A 20757-nucleotide genomic window follows, 5' to 3' on the forward strand; every position below is an offset into this window, starting at 1 on the left:
GGAATCAGTAGCAGGAAAAAAGAAGTAATAATGCCACTGTATAGGTCATTGGTGCGGCCCCATCTGGAATACTGTGTCCAGTTCTGGAGACCCTATCTCTTGGGTAAGAAATTGGTTAGATAATAGGGAACAGCGCGTTGTGGTTAATAGATCATTTTCAAATTGGACTGAAGTACTAAGTGGTGTGCCACAAGGGTCTGTACTTGGGCCGCTATTGTTCAATATTTTCATTAATGACCTAACAGAAGGTCTAGAGAGTTTGGCGTAAATTTTTGCAGACGATACCAAATTGTGTAAGATTATAAATTCGGAGGGGAATGCTGAGTCTCTTCAGAACGACTTAGTTAAACTGGAGGCATGGGCCCTTATTCCGAGTTGTTCGCTCGCTAGCTGCTTTTAGCAGCATTGCCCACACTAGGCCGCCGCCCTCTGGTAGTGTATCTTGGCTTAGCAGAAGTGTGAACGAAAGGTTAGCAGAACTGCTCGTAAATATTTCCCTGCAGTGTCTGAGCAGCTCCAGACCTGCTCCTACCTTGCCATCACTGCAGACAGTTTAGTTCCTGCTTTGACGTCACAAACACACCCTGCGTTTGGCCAGCCACTCCCCCGTTTCCCCAGACACGACTGCGTTTTCACCTGTCACGCCTGCGTTTTTTAGCACACTCCCGGAAAACGGTCAGTTACCACCCAGAAACACCCACTTCCTGTCAATCACTCATCGATCAACAGAGCGACAGAAAAGCGTTGCTCGACCTTGTGTAAAACGGCATAGTTTTGTGTGAAAGTACTTGGCGCGTGTGTACTGCGGCCCGTATGCATGCGCAGAAATGCAGCTTTTTCACCTAATCGCCGCACTGCGACCGAAAGCAGCTAGCGAACAACTCGGAATGAGGGCCTCTGTACTGGAAAAAGACTTAGGTGTTCACATAGATAGCAAACTAAGCAGCAGTACCCAAAGTAGGATGCAGCAAAGAAGGCTAATAAGACGGGGAATGGATGCAAGCGACGAGAGTGTTATACTCCCATTATATAAATCACTAGTGAGGCCTCATCTCGAATACTGTGTACAATTTTGGGCACCATACTACAAAAAGGATATCCTGGAGCTAGAAAAGGTTCAGAGGCGGGCGACCAAACTAATTAAGGGCATGGAGACGCTGGAATATGAGGAAAGGCTTGCAAGTTTGGAGGGGGAGAAGGGAAAGGGGGGACATGATAGAAACTTTCAAATATACCAAGGGTCTTAACAAAGTTCAGGAGGGAAACATTCTTCAAAGGAAGAGAAGTATTAGAACTCGAGGACATACACTGAAACTGGAGGGGGGGAGGTTCAGGGGAAATTTAAGGAAAAATTACTTCACAGAAAGGGTAGTGTATAAGTGGAATAGCCTCCCATCAGAGGTGGTAGAGGCTAAGATGGTAGAGCAATTTAAACATGCTTGGGATAATATATATATATATATATATATATATATATATATGGGTAGGTAGGGGCTGTGGCGACCAACTGGTGTTTATTAAAAGATATTTTAGTGGACTAAAATGCAATTTATAAAGGACATGATAAAAAGACCTTTTTTGTAAAAGAATAAAGACAATTTATTTTGCAAAAGGTAAAAACCACTAATTTAAAAAAAAACAAAAACGTTTTTTCACAAAGCTACATATATGAGAAAAAATGTAGTAAAACCGGATAAATGCTAAAAAATGGATATATAAAATTCTTTAAGACATAAATAGAATAAAAGAATTTATAATTAATAAAAAACAGCTTAACTTAAGATGGAGGGTCATACAGGATATCCCAAGGTATGACCCTCAATCTTAAGTTAAGCTGTTTTTTATTAATTATAAATTCTTTTATTCTATTTATGTCTTAAAGAATTTTACATATCCATTTTTTAGCATTTATCCGGTTTTACTACATTTTTTCTCATATATGTAGCTTTGTGAAAAAACGGTTTTTGTTTTTTTAAAATTAGTGGTTTTTACCTTTTGCAAAATAAATTGTCTTTATTCTTTTACAAAAAAGGTCTTTTTATCATGTCCTTTATAAATTGCATTTTAGTCCACTAAAATATCTTTTAATAAACACCAGTTGGTCGCCACAGCCCCTACCTACCCATATTTACCTTAACATTATACAGCATCTTACCAATGCTGAAATTTTAGGGGACGGCTGACACCCTATTATTTATAAGGGAGTGTTTTCTACATATAAATATATTTTTTATTTCTAGGTGTTTTTTCCCTCACACGTGGCGCTATACTCCTATTTTTTACATATATATATATATATATATATATATATATATATTCAGATATATAACAAGTATAATCCTGCACTCGCATCAGAATTTTAGGACAACAATGGGGTGCTCCTAGTGGAAATCTCCATGGAATGGTAGACCCACAATATTTAGACAGAAGTCCAGAAATGTGGAGGTGCACTCGTCCAATCAAATGATTTCTCGCAAGTTCATTTTTTTCACAGTAGCTTTATTGCAGTCGAGATTAGGCTTATTTAGTCGACGTTTCGATCCTCAGTTTGGGATCTTTATCAAGATAAGCTTCCAATTTAGACACAATATTTTGAGAGCATCATATATTGATTACTGAAAAAACAAAGAATAGACAAAAAATAAAAATACATACAATAAAGAAACAAAATACAATAAAACCTCAGTAGACCACCACGCCCATTGTGTCAATTATCAAACAAGTTCGTTTGACACCAAATGTGAGTCAAAAGCACAAGCCAATGTCTCTGTAAGTAATCACCGTGTGTATGCACACCTACACGAGGGCTTATATCACCGTGCACAGATACAAAGTATTAACAACCTATGGAGTGGATGAAGGAAATGTAATCTTTAGAGGTTTCAGTTAATTGTCTTATGTTGTACCACATTGAGTTTGTATTTTGACTTTTTGTTTAGATGTATATGTTTTTGTAATATGTCCGCACGCAGTGACCACCGCGTCCCCTTAATAATTTAAGTTTTGATCATGTCTCTGAATGAGTAATCATGAGTGTAACTAAATCTTACACTTTTTATGAGATTAGATGTATTTCCCATTCTATTATTGTCTATGTATCTAAATCTGTCCACTTCATCATCGGCGCTAGCAGAGGGCTGTCTGTTCATAATGTTAATAGGCTTTTTGCACCCGTTTGGCCACTGTAGAGAATGGAGTGCATGGCGCTTCCGGCGTCCGACTTCCGGGTCGTGGAACGCATTGCGTTCCACTGAAAACGCGATCGATGCCCGGACTGTTTTGTCCTGTGTCTGGCAGCGAGTCTCGCTTATGTACCCGTGGGAGGTTAGGTATAGACCGTTGAGGACATTAGCACTAGCAGGATAGATCCCTGTGTAGTAGGAGAGTGGTGAGGGAGACGTTTGGCAGGGTGCACAACTCACTTCCTGTGTAAGGGGTATATAAGGACAGCCCATCAGCTTCTAAGCTGTGTGGCTGTAGAGGTTGTGAGGACCAGATCACTATTGGTGAGTACTGTATATATGTAACATAAAGTATTTTAATAGATGTTATCAGGTTGTCTAATGCTGTCTACATTGTAGGTTAGACTTTGTGGTGTATACCCTTACATGTCCCTGTGGTTTATGTTATGTGGGGCTTACTACCCGGTGTTTCAGGGAACGGATGGCAAACCATCGGTTATCCATTAGGACCGCAATACAAACAGATATCAGTGACACTAACTACAACGAGGACACCAGGCAGCAAATTTGATGTGTTGTGATTTCAAACTTGGCTTGCTGCCACCTCTTTCAGTGCCGTCCGATCCTTGTGCGATAGGACCCGGCACCAACGTTAACACCCACCGCCGCTGCAGCCGCTTCGTCCCTGTGCAATAGGACACGACATCAAGAACTGTATATTTGGTGAGAATATACCCTAATAACGGCCGAGGGGTGTCATAATTACGTTGTTAAAGAATTAAAAATCATCTTTCTGTTGGAGAATTTTTGCGCACCATTTCATGAATATTGGCACCATTTAATGAGGCAATTTACAACACTATAGGTATTTCTTATAACAACAGGGATTCAGCTGAATAATAATTGTCTTGGATACTAAGGAACAATTTTTTAATTTTTTTGAGAATACTGGATCAACCACCAGAGAAGACTATATAAAGGGACTATATTAACATATTTATCCCTATTCATTATTCATTTGATATATGATATATATGATATGGTATGATTTAGTGCTTCTCTATATTTGGCTTATGGCTCTTTAAGCACCGTTTCATATGATTAATTTATTTAATTATATGCGGTTTATAATAATAAATTGTTTTTATCAGTATGTATGCTTGCGCTCTCTTTTATCGTTATTTATAGTCCCTTTGGTATAATCCCCATGGTCCTTACGGAGTCCCCAGCATCCACTAGGACGTCAGAGAAAATAAGATTTTATTGTTGTGAGCCATCTATTCAGAGGCTCCTCTGTTATCATGCTGTTAACTGGGTTCAGATCACAAGTTGTACGGTGTGATTGGTGTGGCTGGTATGAGTCTTACCCGGGATTCATACATCCTTCCTTATTGTGTCAGCTCTTCCGGGCACAGTATCCTAGCTGAGGTCTGGAGGAGGGTCATAGGGGGAGGAGCCAGTTCACACCAGGTAGTCCTAAATCTTTCTTTAGTTGTGCCCAGTCTCCTGCGGAGCCGCTAATCCCCATGGTCCTTACGGAGTCCCCAGCATCCACTATGGACTACGAGAAATAGATTTACCGGTGAGTAAAATCTTATTGTTGGTTTATGACTGTACCTCAATAAAACATATTTGGAAAAAAAAAATAAAAAAAAATAAAACAAGAGGCTAAACTTTTTTAAATGACCTATAAATTAAGATAATAATAGTAATAATAATAATAATCATCATCATCATTTTATTACTATAGCGCTCTTTCTCCAATAGGACTCAAGGGTTCTTGAACAAATTCATAAGGCAAAACCCAATGATGATCAATATAGACATGAACTTACTAAACTAAGAGCGGAATTAGAAACTCATAATATCAAACAGATCCTTAGGGATTGGTATAGGCTTAACCACAGACACTATACAGAAGGAAATAAAGCCTCACCGTTTTTAGCTAGGAAGATTAAAGGGAGAAGATTGAGGACCTTGGTCAAAGCCCTTTATAATTCCAAAGGAGCTAAAGTAACAAATCCCTCAGAGATCTCGAATATATTTGCTGAATATCTTAAGCAATTATATAACATAAAAGAGGATACCAATACGTATCAACCATCTAAAGAAGACATAAATGCCTTCCTAGTAAAAGTAAATCTACCTAGAATAAACCAACAACAATTAGAAATACTTAATGTGCCTTGGAAATTACAGGAAGTGATAGAAGCCATTACGACATTGAAGGTAAATAAGTCGTCAGGGCCAGATGGATTTATAAATATTTTTTTATAAAAACTATCAAAAATAATTAGCTCCAGTTTTTTTTACAAGTACACCAAGCAGGGATGCAGGAAGGGAAATTTCCGGAAGAGATGCTTGAATCCCATAGGGGAAGGGAAAGATCTAATATCATCACAAAACTATAGGCCGATATTCCTATTAAGTACGGATATCAAAATATATGCTAAAATGATTGTAAATAGATTGATCCCACCCCTGGGGGAACTTGTTAAACCAGATCAAGTAGGTTTTATAAAAGACAGAAAAGGACTGGATAATATTCGCAGAGCAATGAACATAATAGAACAACGAGCTCAAAAGGAAACTCCACTACTGGTTATATCGCTGGATGGAGAAAATGCTTTTGACCACTTGCATTGTGGTATATGAAAAGGACACTTTATGGAATAGTGGGGGGATTCTTGGATGCCATATTGGCACTTTATACCAACAGCCCATGTCTATTGTAATGGGCTTGTTTCATCCAAATTTCCCATCATGAATGGAACTAGACATGGGTGTCCCATGTTCCCAATTATCTTTGTGTTGGTGATAGAACCACTAACGGAAATTATTAGACATGCTCAGGAAACAACTTGGGTAGGCTGGATTGCGGTGGGGGGAAATATTGAGTTGGAGGAGAAATTGGTAGGAGAAATACCATTGAGAGATATAATATGGTTGCCACCACAAAGTCAAAAGATGACAAAGCCAATATTAAAAGCAACAGGGGCGACATTGAAAGTCTGGGATGGCGTCATAGAACAGCAGATACTCTGGAGCCCTGATGAGGCACTTATCAGCAGAGACACTGACAAACATCTCCCCTAACTTGAAGTTACACAGCTGGAGGAAGAAGGGAATAAACACATTGAACGATCTATATCTAGAGAATGTTCTGATGTCATTTGCACAGATTGAGGAAAAATATAAAATTGCAACAGGAGAATTGTATACAATTTGTAGAAATTAGACACTGGATACATTCATATCCTACTGTCTAAAAGGTGGAGGGGGTACTGCCAAGGAAGGTCCTGGCCCAACTTTCTGCACCAATGAAAAGGGGAGGAATTGCATTTTGGAAGGTACTGCTAGAAGATAAAGGGGAACACAAGACCGTGTGGCAGAAAAGATTGGAACAAGACCTAACGATTTTGATGGATTAGACACAATGGGCCAAACTGTTCCACTCAGTACACCAAATGTCCAAATCAATGACCCATACTGAAAGATACATAAAGATTTCTTATCACATGTATCTAACGCCAGCCAAGATGCATAGAATATGGCCAGAGCAACTCGATCTCTGTTGGAGATATCAAGAAGAAATTGGAGAGATTATACATATATTTTGGTCCTCTAAAAACTTGATTCTTTTTGGACAGAGATAGGAAATCTGTTGACCCAAATATTTGGGCTTGAAATACGAATATCTCCCCAGATGGTATTATTACATATCTTCTCACTTAGCATGGGGAACACACAGAAAATAGGATTTTAATGACCTACCGGAAAATCCTTTTCTCGTAGTCCGTAGAGGATGCTGGGGTTCCATTTAGTACCATGGGGTATAGACGGGACCCTTGGGAGCCATGGGCACTCTAAGAGTTTAATAGTGTGGGCCGGCTCCTCCCTCTATGCCCCTCCTACCAGACTCCGTTTAGAAAATGTGCCCGGAGGAGCCGGTCACAGCTAGGGGAGCTTCTTTAGTTTTATTATCTTTCTAAGAGTATTTAAGCACAGGGAGGCTGCTGGCGACAGCCTCCCTGCTTCGTGGGACTTAGGGGAGAGTAGTGTCCGCCCTGCGGGGTCTGAGCCACTATCTCCACTGACAGGACACTGAGCTCCTGAGGGTGATGATCGTTAGCCGCCCCAGGCGACCGCTCACTCCCGCAGCACGCCGCCACCCCCTAACAGCCAGAAGATTCCGGTGGCGAGTGAGTCACCAGCCCCCCTGAAAAGCCGAGAGCCGGTGTGAAGATGGCGGCAACAGGGTGGGAGCGTGGTATTAACCGCGCTCCGGAGGCTCACCGGTACATTGTGCGGCGCTGTGAGGGGCGCCCTGAGCCAGCGCCTATGCCCTACACTGGTCACTCACACTGTCAGGGACCTCGGTAACGCTGCCAGCACCATTCCTCAGGCCAGTATAAAGATGGGGAGTGCGGGAAGCAGCGCCATGTTCAAGGGGCGGAGCTTCTCCTCAGAGCGGACCCAGCAGCTCACCAGCGCCATTTTCCTGCCTGCAGATCCAGCTACAGTGACGCTGACAGGGAGAGCTGTCCCTCCACGCGACTCCAGCTATCCTGTGTGGTACCAGGGGCTTGTAGAAGGGGGGGGGGTTGTGTAAAGTCTGTGTAGCTATAAAGGTATACAGACAGCGCTGGTAGTGTCATTACTTCTACCTCAAACAGCGCTGTGTGTGTGCTGGCTCCAGTCTCTGTGTCTCTCTGTGGCGTACTTGGGGGAAACTGTGTCTGGCATTTCCCTGGGTGAGTGTGGTGTATGTTTTTCACATAACCATGTCCAGGGACTCTGTGTCTTATGCTGCAGAGGATGTTTCTTCTCCAGAGGAATCCATTCCATGTACACAGGAATGTAATGTCTTGTCTCAGATTCCTGTTACTGAGCCAGAATGGCTGACTTCTATTAAGGGACTGATCTCTCAGGTCTCTACTAGGGTAGCTCATACTGAGACTGAAACTCAGGTTTTAAAGAAGTCTATGGCAGTGTGGTCAGGTTCCATTCCTACTCCTTCTAACACCCCTAGCGTATACCCACAGAAGCGTGCACTTGCCCAATTTATGCAAGATGACACAGATACCGACTCTGACACGGCGGACGGTGATGTGGATGTGCTGAGGGGGGGCGGCATCCCTTTCAAAGGGTGTGCAGCTGATGATTGAGGCCATTAGAGATGTGTTACACATTACTGAGACACCACCTGAGCAGATTGAGGAGGCTTACTTCACAGATAATAAGAAAGCCTCGCTAACCTTCCCTGCGCCCAAAGAATTAAACGCTATATTTGTTAAATCCTGGGAAGACCCGGAGAAAAAATTCCAGATCCCCAAAAGGGTTATGGTTGCTTTTCCCTTCCCTGAAGAGGATAGAAAAAGTTGGGAGACCCCGCCCATAGTTGACGCATCTGTCTCCAGGCTGTCAAAAAAGGTGGTGTTACCTGTCTACCGCGTTAAAAGAACCGGCTGATCGTAAGATTGACACTATGCTCAAATCCATATACACTGCGTCAGGGGTGGCGTTAAGGCCTACTATTGCCTGTGCGAGGATCTCTAAAGCTATAGTAAAGTGGTCAGGCTCGGTACTAGAGGGCTTAGATACAATGGATAGGAGTGACATTGAATTGTTTTTACGCAACATACAGGATTCTGCGGGGTTCATGGTGGAATCCATGAAGGATCTGAATATGCTGAATGCAAGGATATCTTCCATGTCCATCTCAGCTCGCAGGGGACTCTGGCTACGCCAATGGTCTGCCGACGCGGAATCCAGGAGAAGTGTGGAGAACCTACCCTACACAGGTCAGGCTCTATTTGGGGAAGCATTGGATGCGTTTATTTCCACGGCAACCGCGGGTAAGTCGCCTTTTCTTCACTCAGCTCCGCCTTCTATGAAGAAACCCTTTTCTTCATCTGCATTGCAGTCCTTTCGGGCCACTAAGACAAAAAAGTCCAAGCCTCCTACCACCTTTTTTAGAGGAGGTCGTGCAAAATCCAACAAACCTGCACCTGCAGGTTCCCAGGACCAGAAGCCTGCTTCTGGTACCTCAAAATCCTCAGCATGACTGTAGACCGCACAGCCTGGAGGATGGTCAAGTGTGAGAAAGACTCAGAAGTTTCAGCCATGTCTGGGTGTCATCCAGCCTGGATCCCTGGGTACAGGATATTGTGTCCCAGGGGTACAGGCTGGAGTTTCAAGATCTCCCACCTCACCGATTCTTCAAATCAGGCTAGCTAGCTTTACTGATAGACAGGGCTATCCTACAGGAAGCGATCCAAAAATTGGAAAAGTCAGAGGTCATTGTTTCAGTTCCACCTCATCAGCAAAACAAGTGTTACTATTCAAACATTTTTGTGGTACCGAAACCGGATGGTTAGGTCAGGCCAATTTTGAACTTGAAATCGCTAAACCCTTATCTAAGGGAGTTCAAATTCAAGATGGAATCTCTGAGGGCGGTGATCTCAGGTCTGGAGGAGGGGAAGTTTCTGGTGTCCCTAGATATTAAGGATGCGTACCTCCACATTCCCATTTGGCAGCCGCATCAGGCTTATCTCAGGTTTGCACTGTTAGACAATCATTTTCAGTTCCAGGCACTACCATTTGGCCTCTCCACGGCACCGAGGGTCTTCACCAAGGTGATGGCAGAGATGATGGTTCTCCACAGACAGGGAGTGAACATAATTCCATATCTGGATGATCTGCTGATAAAGGCATTGTCCAGGGAGAAGTTGTTACAGTCCATTGCTCTCACGACTCATCTGCTCAGGGAGCACGGTTGGATCCTGAACCTTCCAAAGTCACATTTGGAGCCGACAAGTAGATTATCTTTCCTGGGGATGATCCTCGACACGGAGGTGCAGAGGGTGTTTCTGCCAGGGGAGAAAGCGTTGGTGATACAGTCAATGGTCCGGGATGTCTTGATGCCTGCCCGGGTATCGTTTCATCAGTGCATTCGCCTTCTGGGGAAGATGGTTGCCTCTTATGAGGCTCTACAGTACAGAAGATTTCATGCTCAGTTGTTCCAACTGGATCTGCTAGACCAGTGGTCGGGATCTCACCTACACATGTACCAGAGGATACGTCTGTCGCCGAAAGCAAGGATTTCACTACTCTGGTGGCTGCAACTGCCTCACCTTCTGGAGGGCCGCAGGTACGGGGTTCTGAACTGGATCCTTCTAACCACGGATGCAAGTCTCAGAGGTTGGGGAGCAGTCGCCCAAGGGGAAACCTCCCAAGGAAGGTGGTCAAGTCAAGAATCCCTTCTTCCTATAAACATCCTGGAGCTCAGAGCCGTGTACAACGGGCTTCTTCAAGCAGCAAACCTTCTACAGGCTCAGGCCATTCAGGTGCAGTCGGACAATGTAACGACAGTGGCCTACATAAACCAGCAGGGCGGAACGAAGAGCAGAGCTGCAATGTCAGAGTGTCAGGCTCCGGAGCCTTACCTCCGGCGGGTGCTCCCATGGGTTACCGTCCCGCTGGTTGGCGCGGCTGCGGCGGCAGGGAGCCTCTGGCGGCGGGTCCTTCTGGACAGATGTGCGGCTGCCAAGGGCCGGGGGCCGGGGTCTGGAGAGCCGTGCGCTGCGGCGGGGGTCGCTGCAGTAAGGTCCTCTAGTGGTGACACAGTATAGTGTGTCAGAGACAGAAGCTGGCTAAAGCTGTCTGCTAACAGGTGCTAACAGCGGTTCCCGCAGACATCTTCATTTCTTCAAAGTCCACGTTCTTCAGCCTCGTCTTTCAATCACAAACCAGTCTTCATTTCTTCAAAGTCCAAGTTCTTCAGCCTCGTCTTTCAATCACAATCCACAGTCTTCATTTCTTCAAAGTCCAAGTTCTTCAGCATCGTCTTTCAATCACAAACCACAGTCTTTATTTCTTCAAAGTTCAAGTTCTTCAGCCTCGTCTTTTAATCATAAAACACAGTCTTCAGTTCTTCTTTACTGGAGTTCTTCAGCTTCACTCTTCAAGTAATTTAACCATAGACTCTAATTCTTCCAGTTTCTTCAATTGCTCCAATATTCGTGTACAGCCTGATTATTCATTAAAACTACAGTTATCTTCCTACGAAGTCCTCCTTTATTTTACGCCCTACGGCCAACGTTAACACTTCGTATGGCTTCCACCCCATGAGGAGGAATTACATTCAGCCACCTCGTTTGCTCTCCTCACAGGTAGCTGTCCCTTCAGCCAGAACTCTGATGTCGGAACCCCAACTTACACCGAGCGTGACACAGAGGTGACAAAAATAGAGCACCGCGCACTATCTGTGTATAATACAGGGGGAGCCGGGCACTATCTGTGTATAATACAGGGGGAGCCGGCCACTATCTGTGTATAATACAGGGGGAGCCGGGCACTATCTGTGTATAATACAGGGGGAGCCGGGCACTATCTGTGTATAATACAGGGGGAGCCGGGCACTATCTGTGTATAATACAGGGGGAGCCGGGCACTATCTGTGTATAATACAGAGCACCGGGCACTATCTGTGTATAATACAGGGGGAGCCGGGCACTATCTGTGTATAATACAGGGGGAGCCGGGCACTATCTGTGTATAATACAGAGCACCGGGCACTATCTGTGTATAATACAGGGGGAGCCGGGCACTATCTGTGTATAATACAGGGGGAGCCGGGCACTATCTGTGTATAATACAGGGGGAGCCGGGCACTATCTGTATATAATACAGGGGGAGCCGGGCACTATCTGTGTATAATACAGGGGGAGCCGGGCACTATCTGTGTATAATGCAGGGGGAGCCGGGCACTATCTGTGTATAATACAGGGAGAGCCGGGCACTATCTGTGTATAATACAGGGGGAGCCGGGCACTATCTGTGTGTAATACAGAGCACCGGGCACTATCTGTGTATAATACAGGGGGAGCCGGGCACTATCTGTGTATAATACAGGGGGAGCCGGGCACTATCTGTGTGTAATACAGAGCACCGGGCACTATCGGTGTATAATACAGGGGGAGCCGGGCACTATCTGTGTACAATACAGAGCACCGGGCACTATCTGTGTATAATACAGGGGGAGCCGGGCACTATCTGTGTATAATACAGGGGGAGTTGGGCACTATCTGTGTATAATACAGGGGGAGCCGGGCACTATCTGTGTATAATACAGAGCACCGAGCACTATCTGTGTATAATACAGGGGGAGCCGGGCACTATCTGTGTATAATACAGGGGGAGCCGGGCACTATCTGTGTATAATACAGGGGGAGCCGGGCACTATCTGTGTATAATACAGGGGGAGCCGGGCACTATCTGTGTATAATACAGGGGGAGCCGGGCACTATCTGTGTATAATACAGGGGGAGCCGGGCACTATATGTGTATAATACAGGGGGAGCCGGGCACTATCTGTGTATAATACAGAGCACCGGGCACTATCTGTGTATAATACAGAGCACCGGGCACTATCTGTGTATAATACAGGGGGAGCCGGGCACTTTCTGTGTGTAATACAGGGGAGCCGGGCACTATCTGTGTATAATAAAGGGGGAGCCGGGCACTATCTGTGTATAATACAGAGCACCGGGCACTATCTGTGTATAATAGAGGGGGAGCCGGGCACTATCTGTGTATAATACAGAGCACCGGGCACTATCTGTGTATAATACAGGGGGAGTCGGGCACTATCTGTGTATAATACAGGGGGAGCCGGGCACTATCTGTGTATAATACAGGGGGAGTTGGGCACTATCTGTGTATAATACAGAGCACCGAGCACTATCTGTGTATAATACAGGGGGAGTTGGGCACTATCTGTGTATAATACAGGGGGAGTTGGGCACTATCTGTGTATAATACAGAACACCGGGCACTATCTGTGTATAATACAGAGCACCGAGCACTATCTGTGTATAATACAGGGGGAGCCGGGCACTATCTGTGTATAATACAGGGGGAGCCGGGCACTATCTGTGTATAATACAGGGGGAGCCGGGCACTATCTGTGTATAATACAGGGGGAGTTGGGCACTATCTGTGTATAATACAGAACACCGGGCACTATCTGTGTATAATACAGAGCACCGAGCACTACCTGTGTATAATACAGGGGGAGCCGGGCACTATCTGTGTATAATACAGGGGGAGCCGGGCACTATCTGTGTATAATACAGGGGGAGCCGGGCACTATCTGTGTATAATACAGGGGGAGCCGGGCACTATCTGTGTATAATACAGAGCACCGTGTACTATCTGTTTTTAATACAGAGCACCGGGCACTATCTGTGTATAATACAGGAGGAGCCGGGCACTATCTGTGTATAATACAGGAGGAGCCGGGCACTATCTGTGTATAATACAGAGCACCGGGCACTATCTGTGTATAATACAGAGCACCGGGCACTATCTGTGTATAATACAGGGGGAGCCGGGCACTTTCTGTGTGTAATACAGGGGAGCCGGGCACTATCTGTGTATAATAAAGGGGGAGCCGGGCACTATCTGTGTATAATACAGAGCACCGGGCACTATCTGTGTATAATAGAGGGGGAGCCGGGCACTATCTGTGTATAATAGAGGGGGAGCCGGGCACTATCTGTGTATAATACAGGGGGAACCTGGCACTATCTGTGTATAATACAAGGGGAGCCGGGCACTATCTGTGTACAATATAGGGGGAGCCGGGCACTATCTTGTGTATAATAGAGGGGGAGCCGGGCACTATCTGTGTATAATACAGGGGGAGCCGGGCACTATCTGTGTATAATACAGGTGGGAGCCGGGCACTATCTGTGTATAATACAGGGGGAGCCGGGCACTATCTGTGTATAATACAGAGGGAGCCGGGCACTATCTGTGTATAATACAGGGGGAGCCGGGCACTATCTGTGTATAATACAGGGGGAGCCGGGCACTATCTGTGTATAATACAGGGGGAGCCGGGCACTATCTGTGTATAATACAGAGGGAGCCGGGCACTATCTGTGTATAATACAGGGGGAGCCGGGCACTATCTGTGTATAATACAGGGGGAGCCGGGCACTATCTGTGTATAATACAGGGGAGCCGGGCACTATCTGTGTATAATACAGGGGGAGCCGGGCACTATCTGTGTATAATACAGGGGGAGCCGGGCACTATCTGTGTATAATACAGGGGGAGCCGGGCACTATCTGTGTATAATACAGGGGGAGCCGGGCACTATCTGTGTATAATACAAGGGGAGCCGGGCACTATCTGTGTATAATACAGAGCACCGGGCACTATCTGTGTATAATACAGAACACCGGGCACTATCTGTGTATAATACAGGGGGAGCCGGGCACTATCTGTGTATAATACAGGGGGAGCCGGGCACTATCTGTGTATAATACAGGGGGAGCCGGGCACTATCTGTGTATAATACAGGGGGAGCCGGGCACTATCTGTGTATAATACAGGGGGAGCCGGGCACTATCTGTGTATAATACAGGGGGAGCAGGGCACTATCTGTGTATAATACAGGAGGAGCCGGGCACTATCTGTGTATAATACAGGGGGAGCCGGGCACTATCTGTGTATAATACAGGGGATGCCGGGCACTATCTGTGTATAATACAGGGGGAGCAGGGCACTATCTGTGTATAATACAGGGGGAGCTGGGCACTATCTGTGTATAATACAGGGGGAGCCGGGCACTATCTGTGTATAATACAGGGGGAGCCGGGCACTATCTGTGTATAATACAGGGGGAGCCGGGCACTATCTGTGTATAATACAGAGCACCGAGCACTATCTGTGTATAATACAGGGGGAGCCGGGGCACTATCTGTGTATAATACAAGGGGAGCCGGGCACTATCTGTGTACAATATAGGGGGAGCCGGGCACTATCTGTGTATAATACAGGGGGAGCCGGGCACTATCTGTGTATAATACAGGGGGAGCCGGGCACTATCTGTGTATAATACAGGGGGAGCCGGGCACTATCTGTGTATAATACAGAGGGAGCCGGGCACTATCTGTGTATAATACAGGGGGAGCCGGGCACTATCTGTGTATAATACAGGGGGAGCCGGGCACTATCTGTGTATAATACAGGGGAGCCGGGCACTATCTGTGTATAATACAGGGGGAGCCGGGCACTATCTGTGTATAATACAGGGGGAGCCGGGCACTATCTGTGTATAATACAGGGGGAGCCGGGCACTATCTGTGTATAATACAGGGGGAGCCGGGCACTATCTGTGTATAATACAGGGGGAGCCGGGCACTATCTGTGTATAATACAAGGGGAGCCGGGCACTATCTGTGTATAATACAGAGCACCGGGCACTATCTGTGTATAATACAGAACACCGGGCACTATCTGTGTATAATACAGGGGGAGCCGGGCACTATCTGTGTATAATACAGGGGGAGCCGGGCACTATCTGTGTATAATACAGGGAGAGCCGGGCACTATCTGTGTATAATACAGGGGGAGCCGGGCACTATCTGTGTATAATACAGGGGGAGCCGGGCACTATCTGTGTATAATACAGGGGGAGCAGGGCACTATCTGTGTATAATACAGGAGGAGCCGGGCACTATCTGTGTATAATACAGGGGGAGCCGGGCACTATCTGTGTATAATACAGGGGATGCCGGGCACTATCTGTGTATAATACAGGGGGAGCAGGGCACTATCTGTGTATAATACAGGGGGAGCTGGGCACTATCTGTGTATAATACAGGGGGAGCCGGGCACTATCTGTGTATAATACAGGGGGAGCCGGGCACTATCTGTGTATAATACAGGGGTAGCCGGGCACTATCTGTGTATAATACAGAGCACCGAGCACTCTCTGTGTATAATACAGGGGGAGCCGGGCACTATCTGTGTATAATACAAGGGGAGCCGGGCACTATCTGTGTACAATATAGGGGGAGCCGGGCACTATCTGTGTATAATGCAGGGGGAGCCGGGCACTATCTGTGTATAATACAGGGGGAGCCGGGCACTATCTGTGTATAATACAGGGGGAGCCGGGCACTATCTGTGTATAATACAGGGGGAGCCGGGCACTATCTGTGTATAATACAGGGGGAGCCGGGCACTATCTGTGTATAATACAGGGGGAGCCGGGCACTTTCTGTGTATAATACAGGGGGAGCCGGGTACTATCTGTGTATAATACAGGGGGAGCCGGGCACTATCTGTGTATAATACAGGGGGAGCCGGGCACTATCTGTGTATAATACAGGGGGAGCCGGGCACTATCTGTGTATAATACAGGGGGAGCCGGGCACTATCTGTGTATAATACAGGGGGAGCCGGGCACTATCTGTGTATAATACAGGGGGAGCCGGGCACTATCTGTGTATAATACAGGGGGAGCCGGGCACTATCTGTGTATAATACAGGGGGAGCCGGGTACTATCTGTGTATAATACAGGGGGAGCCGGGCACTATCTGTGTATAATACAGGGGGAGCCGGGCACTATCTGTGTATAATACAGGGGGAGCCGGGCACTATCTGTTTATAATACAGGGGGAGCCGGGCACTATCTGTGTATAATACAGGGGGAGCCGGGCACTATCTGTGTATAATACAGGGGGAGCCGGGCACTATCTGTGTATAATACAGGGGGAGCAGGGCACTATCTGTGTATAATACAGGAGGAGCCGGGCACTATCTGTGTATAATACAGAGCGCCGGGCACTATGTGTATAATACAGGGGGAGCCGGGCACTATATGTGTATAATACAGGGGGAGCCGGGCACTATCTGTGTATAATACAGAGCACCGGGTACTATCTGTGTATAATACAGGAGGAGCCGGGCACTATCTGTGTATAATACAGGGGGAGCCGGGCACTATCTGTGTATAATACAGGGGGAGCCGGGCACTATCTGTGTATAATACAGAGCACCGGGCACTATCTGTGTATAATACAGGGGGAGCCGGGCACTATCTGTGTATAATACAGAGCACCGGGCACTATGTGTGTATAATACAGAGCACTGAGCACTATCTGTGTATAATACAGGGGGAGCCGGGCACTATCTGTGTATAATACAGAGGGAGCCGGGCACTATCTGTGTATAATACAGAGCACCGGTCACTATCTGTGTATAATACAGAGCACCGGGCACTATCTGTGTATAATACAGGGGGAGCCGGGCACTATCTGTGTATAATACAGGGGGGAGCCGGACACTATCTGTGTATAATACAGGGGGAGCCGGGCACTATCTGTGTATAATACAGGGAGCCGGGCACTATCTGTGTATAATACAGGGGGAGCCGGGCACTATCTGTGTATAATACAGGGGGAGCCGGGCACTATCTGTGTATAATACAGGGGGAGCCGGGCACTATCTGTGTATAATACAGGGGAGCCGGGCACTATCTGTGTATAATACAGGGGGAGCCGGGCACTATCTGTGTATAATACAGAGCACCGGGCACTATCTGTGTATAATACAGGGGGAGCCGGGCACTATCTGTGTATAATACAGGGGGAGCCGGGCACTATCTGTGTATAATACAGGGGGAGCCGGGCACTATCTGTGTATAATACAGGGGGAGCCGGGCACTATCTGTGTATAATACAGGGGGAGCCGGGCACTATCTGTGTATAATACAGGGGGAGCCGGGCACTATCTGTGTATAATACAGGGGGAGCCGGGCACTATCTGTGTATAATACAGGGGGAGCCGGGCACTATCTGTGTATAATACAGAGCACTGGGCACTATCTGTGTATAATACAGGGGGAGCCGGGCACTATCTGTGTATAATACAGGGGGAGCCGGGCACTATCTGTGTATAATACAGAGCACCGGGCACTATCTGTGTATAATACAGAGCACCGGGCACTATCTGTGTATAATACAGGGGGAGCCGGGCACTATCTGTGTATAATACAGGGGGAGCCGGGCACTAACTGTGTATAATACAGGGGGAGCCGGGCACTATCTGTGTATAATACAGGGGGAGCCGGGCACTATCTGTGTATAATACAGGGGAGCCGGGCACTATCTGTGTATAATACAGGGGGAGCCGGGCACTCTCTGTGTATAATATAGGGGGAGCCGGGCACTATCTGTGTATAATACAGAGCACCGGGCACTTTCTGTGTATAATATAGGGGGAGCCGGGCACTATATGTGTATAATACAGAGCACCAGGCACTATCTGTGTATAATACAGGGGGAGCCGGGCACTATCTGTGTATAATACAGGGGGAGCCGGGCACTATCTGTGTATAATACAGGGGGAGCCGGGCACTATCTGTGTATAATACAGGGGGAGCCAGGCACTATGTGTATAATACTGGGGGAGCCGCACTGCTGACACTCTATGTGGAGGCGGCAGGAGCGGGGGCAGGACGGTCGGGCACAGGGACTGTACAGAGACACATGGGGATAATACCACACAGACTATAGCATAATAATATAATGTCACTGTCCCCATAGTAGCAGCAGTCACACCCCAACCTCATTATACTGTATGTGCTCCGTACTCACTGACACCTCCACTGCTACACTCTCTGCTCTTATTGGCTCTCACAGTCATGTGATCCTGCACTCTCTGCTCTGATTGGCTCACAAAGTCATGTGACCCACACAGCAGAGTCATGTGGCACAACCACAGCCAGCACTAGTCTTACAGACAGTATTTCGGCCATTTTACAGAAGCCTGAGACTGTTCCTTTAGGAATGAGCCCTACACAAAATGGCTGCCTGGGAGAGGACAAATGTGTCACATGACAGTGAAGCTCTAGTGGTCATCTGATATGTACTACACTACCCAGCATGCTTTGTTTCCTCATCTCATTCCCTGATATCACACAGTGAGTATGTGTCCTGCAGCGTAATAATCCCTGATGTTATATTATATTATACTGTATATTATATCCCTGTTATACCTCATACACTGTAATATACACACACACACAGCAATGTCATCACTGATCTGTATTATACTGTATATTATATCCCTGTTATACCTCATACACTGTAATATACACACACACAGCAATGTCATCACTGATCTGTATTATACTGTATATTATATCCCTGTTATACCTCATACACTGTAATATACACACACAGCAATGTCATCACTGATCTGTATTATACTGTATATTATATCCCTGTTATACCTCATACACTGTAATATACACACACACACACAGCAATGTCATCACTGATCTGTATTATACTGTATATTATATCCCTGTTATACCTCATACACTGTAATATACACACAGCAATGTCATCACTGATCTGTATTATACTGTATATTATATCCCTGTTATACCTCATACACTGTAATATACACACACACCAATGTCATCACTGATCTGTATTATACTGTATATTATATCCCTGTTATACCTCATACACTGTAATATACACACACACAGCAATGTCATCACTGATCTGTATTATACTGTATATTATATCCCTGTTATACCTCATACACTGTAATATACACACAGACAGCAATGTCATCACTGATCTGTATTATACTGTATATTATATCCGTTATACCTCATACACTGTAATATATACACACACACAGCAATGTAATCACTGATCTGTATTATACTATATATTATATCCCTGTTATACCTCATACACTGTAATATACACACACATAGCAATGTCATCACTGATCTGTATTATACTGTATATTATATCACTGTTATACCTCATACACTGTAATATACACACACAGCAATGTCATCACTGATCTGTATTATACTGTATATTATATCCCTGTTATACCTCATACACTGTAATATACACACACAGCAATGTCATCACTGATCTGTATTATACTGTATATTATATCCCTGTTATACCTCATACACTGTAATATACACACACACAGCAATGTCATCACTGATCTGTATTATATTGTATATTATATCCCTGTTATACCTCATACACTGTAATATACACACACACACAGCAATGTCATCACTGATCTGTATTATACTGTATATTATATCCCTGTTATACCTCATACACTGTAATACACACACACAGCAATGTCATCACTGATCTGTATTATACTGTATATTATATCCCTGTTATACCTCATACACTGTAATATACACACACACACACAGCAATGTCATCACTGATCTGTATTATACTGTATATTATATCCCTGTTATACCACATACACTGTAATATATACACACACAGCAATGTCATCACTGATCTGTATTATACTGTATATTATATCCCTGTTATACCTCATACACTGTAATATACACACACACAGCAATGTCATCACTGATCTGTATTATACTGTATATTATATCCCTGTTATACCTCATACACTGTAATATATACACACACAGCAATGTCATCACTGATCTGTATTATACTGTATATTATATCCTTGTTATACCTCATACACTGTAATATACACACACAGCAATGTCATCACTGATCTGTATTATACTGTATATTATATCCCTGTTATACCTCATACACTGTAATATACACACACACAGCAATATCATCACTGATCTGTATTATACTGTATATTATATCCCTGTTATACCTCATACACTGTAATATACACACACAGCAATGTCATCACTGATCTGTATTATACTGTATA

General features: G+C 45.3%; 1 long non-coding RNA gene across 1 annotated transcript; it reads right to left on the bottom strand.

The window, feature by feature from the left end:
* Positions 1 to 2460: 2460 nt before the first annotated feature.
* On the bottom strand, positions 2461 to 18672 carry LOC134984165 (uncharacterized). The gene is made up of 3 exons (XR_010191717.1): positions 18642 to 18672; positions 4550 to 4743; positions 2461 to 2615 (listed from the first exon to the last, which is right to left on the bottom strand). It is a non-coding gene; the product is annotated as an uncharacterized LOC134984165 (long non-coding RNA).
* Positions 18673 to 20757: the final 2085 nt, after the last annotated feature.

Source organism: Pseudophryne corroboree (assembly GCF_028390025.1).
Source record: "Pseudophryne corroboree isolate aPseCor3 chromosome 3 unlocalized genomic scaffold, aPseCor3.hap2 SUPER_3_unloc_4, whole genome shotgun sequence".
Classification (NCBI taxonomy): domain Eukaryota; kingdom Metazoa; phylum Chordata; class Amphibia; order Anura; family Myobatrachidae; genus Pseudophryne; species Pseudophryne corroboree.